The following is an 8,231-nucleotide window of genomic DNA, read 5'->3' on the forward strand; positions in this document are numbered from 1 at the left end:
TGGCGGAGATCGTGTTGTGGTGCACTGTGAAACACAAACCATACGAATGGTGGTAATTATAAGTCAAGGGATTTTGCTAATACCAGACTTTCAGTCATTTCTCCCTCAGTAATTAGAGCACAGCAAATAAATCAGTATGCAGTTGATTTAAATAAACTGCCACTAGAAGAATTATTTGCTGATGACTTTCCTTGCAAATCACATATCTACTGTTGCCACATATCAGAGAAATTATTTTTGTTTCTTCAAATTAAATGCGTTTCATACAGATGGCAGATTCCCATTCCTGCTTGCTTTTGGATAGGAACAGGAACATTGTTAGAGTGATGTGTAAGACATAAGTTGCTTGGAGTCCTGGTGCTCAAATCAAAGCATGCTGCTGAGAATAATAAACACATGTATGTGAGTGAAATTCAGATTGGAGGCATCTGTTTGAAAACAAGAAGGTGTCGTTGTCTAAGTGACTGGCAGAGATAGATGTCTCCGTACTAAAACCCCAGGAAGTGAAGTCTCTGTCTCGTTTCTGGCCAGGAGGACCAGATAATTTTCAGAGGCCTGTGACTTGTCAAGCTTTCCCACTCCAGATTTTATGGAATCTACATAAGCCTATCCTCCCTATGAACCAAATAATCTAGATTGGTGGAATTTATGGAGCTAAGAAAGCTGGAGAGATCTTAAAACATATAATCTGGAAGTATAAATATCACTAACCAGGACACCTGCCATATGGTTGCAAGAGATACAGCACATCTAAGAATCCCGATGCCGTCTCCTGTCGAGTTTGACCTCTCTGAACATCAGAGGGCCAAGTCACCCGAGCAGCCAGTGAAAAGGCAGTGTGTCTTTATTACTGTTAGGCATGCTTTGACCATTTTGTGGACAAATCTTCAGCTCCTTATTAAAGTGGCAGTTTTCCCAAGCACTGTGCGTATGTTGAGGCTATAAAAGCACCAGCAATGTGTATCAGAAGCAGAATCTTTGTTTACCAGATGTCAGCTAATAATAAGAGGTATTATACCAGCACTGAGACCCATTGTGAAAGCCATGTACAAGCTTACGAGCTAAGCTAGCTGATTTACTGACTGCTTCATACCCGTGTTGCATGAGTTGGTTTGAATGTAATCTACTAAAAACACCCCGATGGGACCCATAAACTTTATATAAGGAGCCTTAACTCAAACAGTAAGAGACTCCAAGGACCCATGGAGAATGGCTCAAATGCTGCAGCGAATGGATTTTTTTATGCATTTTGGTTTTTCTTTTGTAGTCATAAGGGCTGTTTTCTGTTTATTTTGCAAAACAAAAGCAGTCCCCCCAAAACTGTCCCCAAGTCTCCTCTGCCACAAGCACAGGCAAGGCAGGAACATTGTGCCAGCACATCGTAATCCATCCAGACTCGGACAGGCTGCACACTGCATGGGAAAACAGCTGGGCAATCTTTCCAGGTATTTGTCCTCAGTGCAGACTTGTAAAAAGAATGGTCAACATTATTTGATGGGATATTTGCCTTCTTGCTACAGTGGAAAAGTTTAGCAGGAATGTAAAAGTGTAATTCCACTGTGGAAAAAATTGTTTGATGCTAAGATGAAAGCCTTTCCTTTAGGAAAGGAAACCAGAGCTGCTCTGCTTAGATTGCAGATAGGCTGGCCTGAAGATGTGTGTGGACTGATGATGAACTTGATGTGCACTGGTGTGGCTGAGATCAGAATTAGACCCTTATGACTTTAGAAGCGATAGGGATGGCTTCCTCAGCTGCTGCATGGTGCTGGTACTGCTGGAGGGACAGAATATGGACTCTGTGGTGCACCGAGGCTGAGTGACAGAGGGAGACGGAGGGGATGAGACTTGCCAAGGGCCACGCTGGCCGGTGCTGTGGCAGGGAGCAGACGCTCTCTCTAGGCTACGTTTCCAGCCAGCTTGTGCTTTTCATGTGGATGCTGTTTGCCGATGGCTGCCAGGCAGATGGCAACTTGTATTACAGGTTATCGAGCTAAGCAGTAGGAGTCAAAACAAAATTATTGCTTTACTCCTCCACACTAATGAGAAGTGCGTCACCCAGTTGTTTCGGCACAGGAGGAGTTTGGTTCCTGCTTGCTTTGGGTCTGGTCAGTATTGCAAGAAAAAGAAAATAAAAGTCAGAAAACTTGGGCCAGTGGTCTCTACTGGTTTGATAAATTCCTCCCACCCACATCTGCCGCTCCTTGCCTATTCCTGTCTGTAGGGGAGGCTTGACCATAATTAGAAAATTATCAAGTTAATGTCAATGTCATGGACAAACTCCCCTCACCCCACTCCCCAGCCTCTTCCCATGGGTGCAGGAGGGACAGGGCTCGCAATGCGCCACCTCCTCCTCTCCATCACTTTGTTTGGAGGTCTGTGCACATCAGGTCTGCCTCCGTGCCCCCAGTATCAAAGAACAGTCCTACAGAAATAGGGTTTCTGGCCTCACCTTTTTTCCTGTTTTTTTTTTTTTTTTCTTGTGAAAACAGTAATAAGGTATTGATCTACTTTGTTGAGACAATGAAATCTCTTTAATTAGCTCATTAGTCCTTAGCTCATCAACAATTGGATGAATGCTCCATTGAATCCTGGTTAATCACAGAAGAAGATGATTTCAAGAGACTTAGAGGATGTGCATGGAACTGAGGGCTGGAGGTGGAAGGGGTCCTGGGCCAGGGATGTATACAGGGTTTAGTTGAAGATTATGATTTTTTTTCCATGGAGTAAAAATTCGTGCTTGATGAACCAGGCCTCAAAAGTTTGCATTAAGGAGAAGGAAACTGAACAGTGTAAATCTGAAGAGCTGAAAGGGTCTTTTGCTGACGAGTCAAACTCTATGATGCAGCAATGTATTCCCAAGGCTGCTGGCAAGTTTAGTCCAGCAAGAAGGTTTTTCTGGTTTTAAAGCAGTTTTTAAAAGTAAATATGAGAATGGGATGGCTATAAAATTACAATATAATTAAATTGTGTTGGGTTTTTTTTTTTGGTTAAAGGGAAAGTGAGCACATAACTTCCAGAGAGCCAGTGGAAAATTGTCACTACAAAATATGTAAGACCTGCACTGAAACGTCAGTGCGAGTTCTGAGCAATAGCACAGGTCAAATCAGAGAAATGGCTGCAACAGCACATGGGCTACATAGCCCCCGTTCGGAAGGGTCCGGGCTATTTCTGCCGCCTGCCGGTAGCTCCTTTCCAGTTCCATCATGACACTGCCATTTGAACTCCATTCCTTTCAGTTTGATAGCTCGTGGCTGCGAGGCTTGTCCTACCACTGCTGTACCGTACTATAAAAATTATTTTCAAACCCCGTGATGTATTTTCTATTCACAGCTCCAGCTAATCACTGGGGAGCAGAAGCTAGTAAATTGCAGGTAGCATCACACTGGTTAAAGTTTAATGGTGACTTAGTGCTCTCCTGCCTTGACCTCATTTAAATTAGAGCAATAATCCAGCAGGTGTATGCTAATCAAAGGGTGATGGGGAGAATTTTGATCAAGAATGCTCCTTCTTGAGTGTGAACCAAAAGCAGCATTTTCCCTTCTGTTTCAGCGCAGATCATTCAGCGGGGAGCCCAGCTGGGAGGGCGCAGCACGCATTGCTGCTGCATGGGGACCAGGGCTGCCGTCTGTCTCCTCATCCCAATGCAGCAGCCGTGCTGCATGGCCCAGGGCCCTCCCGGCTCTAACCGGGATGCACAAGTCAACAACACAACAGCACAAACCTACTGCCCTTCTGATCCCATCTTTACTCCCATTTCTCCTCAGAGGAAGAAATCACTATTTAAAAAGTGTCATTCGAATGTCCACAAACTGTGGAAAGAAACTGGAAATTCATTATCTCCCTGAACCTGATACAAATAAGGATTTGGCTGCTTGGTGCCACTTTGAGATAGTTGTTGCAAAGGATCTGAATGTAGACAATACTTTAAAATAACTTTAGAATCAACAGCTATTTTAATTTGCAACTTGCAGCTCACTTTGACAAATACCCCCAAAAAGGAGAATAATACAGCTTCAATTATATTTCTGTACAATATTTATCTTATTTTGTGTGGTGTGCTGCTGAGCTAATTCAATTTGCTGCTGCCAGCCCATGCTTGTTCCCCTTTCACTTGTAATATATAACTTTATGAAGAAGGACTAAATCTTTCTGCGTGAATGGCACTTTATCCCTGAATGCAAATGTTTCTGGAAAATAAAATACAACAACAACAATACTCTTTGTAAAATCAAGAACAAAAGCCACGCAGCTGAGCTATTTTTCAGTAGGGACAAACGATACACAGTAGAGGGAAAGCAGGTGGCAGCTGGAAAGCATCCAAAAACCCCCAGAGGCTTCTGGCTTCACAGTTGGAAACCATGACCTGATACTCTTGGCTTGAACACAGCACTCCTTTGAATACCCAAGCCAGAGGAGATGGTGGAAGATTGTCCCCTGTGACCTCCTGCTAACTCTCTGAAGGACATGGAGACCTGCTGGGTCATGCTGAACGATACGGTGTAGCACAGGCAGACAAGGTGGTGGTGCCCGGCCCCTAGAAGATAAAAACTTAAATTGATTTTGGAGCCTGTAGATGGAAATTTCAAATTATATTTACCGAAAGATGAAGATGGGACATTTATCCAGTAGGCCCAATGAGGTTAGCTGAGCACTGAGTGCCCACTCACATCAGAAGCACTCACCCTGTGCTGAGCCAAACAAGCAATGCCCTTGGGAGCTGGTGGTACGGCAGCTGCAGCAGCACTGGTGCCTGGCACAGCCCTCAGGTGGGGTTTCCTCCCCTGACAGGCACTGCAACTCCCTCTGAAACACTGAAAAGGACATGTGCGGTGGTAATTCATGCAATAACCTCTGTGCTGGAGCAGGGCACAGCAAGCAGACGTACTCAAACTTTTACTCTAATGCTCACTTACTGACATTTCCGTAACTTTTGTATTCTGTAATTCACTCTCATGAGCTGCTGTTGGAGCTATTTCTGCTCCTATCCTAATGCCTTTTAATTTCTTTTTCTCCAAATTGCTTCCTCTGGAGGTAGAAAACAAGCCATGAGCACTTGTTTCATGTATCAAGGCAAAGTGTCAGTCAGCTTCTGCCTGTGGGCACCTGTGCTGGTGCCAGTCATCTTAAAATATACCCACTGCAACCAGGAAGGCTGCTGGGAAAAAATAAAGAAATAGAAAGGAGGCCATTCAGCTAAAGGTTGGGAATTGTTTGCAGCAAACTGACAGATGTTCATGGATCATAAGTACATTCCCAAAAGGACAATGCTAGTAGCTTGAAAAACTGGAAGGGAGAAAAGATGGAAGAATTGATTTAACATCTGTGTTTTTCTTGAAAACATTTTCTCTTAGGAATATCAGGGAAGCTGACATTTTCACAAGGCAGAAGTGGGATTCACGGCTAATTGTGGTCCTGATGGTGAAACAAAGCAGGGGATCCAAAGGAAAGCTTTGCAAGCTCCAGCATCTCCTTCATAGCTTCTCCACCGCCTGGAATACTTACAATGAGAAAAATATGGGCCACTGCAACTTTGGCCCCTTGGCTTGTTTCACATATTGCTTGAAAATTGATGGCTTCACAGCCTGTCCTTTGTTTCAACCCCATACATGGCCTGGAGAGACCACTGCTTCAGAAACACCATGTCAGGAGAGAAATCTGCCATCAAATCCTGACTTTTCCCTCTGCCTCCCTCCTCTCTGGTCTGTTGACAGCCAGCCCTGCCGGGTTGCAGGTTCTGCCATGCAAACAGATCAGGTTACAAGTGTTTGATTATTTTTTAATTTTCCACTAAACCAGCACTGCTGGGGTGCAAATGTCACATAACAGGCAATTGCAGGAGCTGCACAAGAGGGAAGCAAATCAGCAGTGAAGCAGCCTCCTTTCCATTCTCTCACACTTCAGAGTTACAAGATCCACATCACACTTGCTTTCATTTCAGCCTGCTTTGTGTTAATTTTAGCATCTAAACCTTCTATTTTAGAGTTGAAAACACAGCTGATAATATGGTTAATGGTTGCTGTGGGGTCCCTTGGCAGCGAGGCATTAACACCCTCACTAGCATATTGCATTCAGCTGCACTTCCAGGTTCCAGTCTCACAGCTCCTCCACGAAAATGTGGTTGGTGCTGCAGAAGCAGTGGTCACCACCATCCTGCACTCAGTTCTGATCTGACTGGCTCATTAGATACAGGCTAGGGCATTTTTCCACCGGTATCAGCTCTTGGGTGATGAATGAGCCCACAAGTTATTCCCATGTCTCCATTATTCATCTCCACTGTATGCTGTCAAAGAGCACAAGGTGCTCAGTCCACTGTGCTGGCAGGTCACATTTTCAGGAACAGGGAGCCACAACGTAAAGCATATACTGAGTACACACAAGATACCTTGGCTCACTTAGCTGGTGCTCAGTGCCCCCTCCTCTCAAATTCTTCTTTACCCAACAGATCAGGCTCCCCTGAAGCCTCCCCTGAGCCTCTGGCCAGAGGTGATGCCCCTGCTTTGGTACTCAGTGAGGCCTTATGACTACAACAGCCTCTAAGGTAGGTAGGCTGCTGAAGTTTTGGTGGATCTCCAGCTCTGGGCCTGCATAAAACACCATCAGCTACAAGGTCACAAGCGTGTCTTCTCAACCAGTCCACAGAGGTGTAAAGCTGCACAGCCCAAAACTGGGTTTCAGTGAAGAACAGAGTGCAAAAGAACAGCATACAGATGCCTGGTACATAGCAATGCCAGAAATTTCAGAGTAGCAAAGAGCAGAATCAGCTGAAGATGTGGGGTTTTTCTTTAATTTTATTTTCAAAGTAATAAACTCTGTAATTAACCATAGCTTAGTAAGTCATCAATCTTGTGCAAAAAAAGGATTAATGAACTAATTAACTAGGATGCATTCTCCCAGTGTAGACAATCAATGCCTTATCTTAATGTAGGGGTATCTCTGAAGGGGAAGGAGGGAGGTTGGAAACAATTAAAGAAACTAAATATTGAGAGAGATAATGCTGGCTTGTTTTTCCTAAAAAAAGGAAACAGATGAAGAGACAAACTCCAGTATTTGAAACCCAGTATGCTTATTTCCAATGCTTTAATTCTTAGAGAAAATACAGACTAGGAACTACCCTTAGTATTCTCTGAGTAACTGGTTTCTATTTAACTAAGAGGACAAGAACCACAAAGCTAGCAAACCCCCTTTTAACCAGCCTTCTTCCCCTCAGTCCAAGTTTAAAGAAATGTAAATCTGCCATTACAGAGTCAGTGCCTTGAAACAGAATGTTTGCATTTGCATGAGATTTCAGAACCTGTCCTCCTAATCTTCCTGTTTCACACATATTTATTCCAATGATTCCCTTTGCTTCCTCTTGTCAGCCTAAAGTTAATTCAAGTAATTTTGTACTCTAAAAGCAAGCCTTTTCTTGTATGTTTAAAATACAGCTTGAGCCTCTCCCAGTTCAATAGTCATTTGGGTTGGAAGCAACTGCTCAAGCAATTGCTTCTTCTTCCCTCAAGAATATTATGCTCTCTGTTGCTCACAACAGATATCAAGAGTGTTAATATTGTTGTCGTGGTGACTGACAGCTGCTGCAAATATGGCTGATATAAAGTTAAATTACTGCACTTTAGAAGCAGTGCAAAGCTTTGCATGTAGCTGGGGTGATCTGTTACGTCCTCCCGGGGAAAAAGGACTTGAGAGGCATCCACCAATTTCATCACAAGAGTACTCAGGAAGCCTTTATACCCCTCATCTCCAGTGAGGCTATTAAAAGGGACTGGCTTTCTACCTCATCTTCTGGGCTAAGAAGCTCAAAGTCACAAGGCAGAGAAGGAAGAGCCTCCTCCATCCCTTCTGCGGGGACTGTGGCAGACAATGACCAGAGGAGGGGAAGATATCTCTCTCAGCAACAATTGGTCCACGAAGGAACAATAACAAAAAAGACTCCGACATTTTGCCCTGGTGTGCACAATACAGCTCCACCGTGAGCTTACAGATGTGTTTAGTCAGGCTAGCACATCAACCCCCTCCCAGAGAGTGAGCTGAGCTGCAGGATCTTCAGTGAGTGCATACATCTGAGGGCACACAGAAGCCAGGATGCCTCTGGAGAACAGCCCTGTGATTATTCCCTTTTAGTCCATGGTAACATTTTCTTCTTGCTTCTAATCTGCAGGTATGAGATGGGCTCAACACATGGTGTGACACAGCACACACGTGACACGCACTATAATGGAAATCAGACCAGCTCT

Source organism: Falco biarmicus, chromosome 3 (assembly GCF_023638135.1).
Source record: "Falco biarmicus isolate bFalBia1 chromosome 3, bFalBia1.pri, whole genome shotgun sequence".
In the NCBI taxonomy this organism is placed as follows: Eukaryota; Metazoa; Chordata; class Aves; order Falconiformes; family Falconidae; genus Falco; species Falco biarmicus.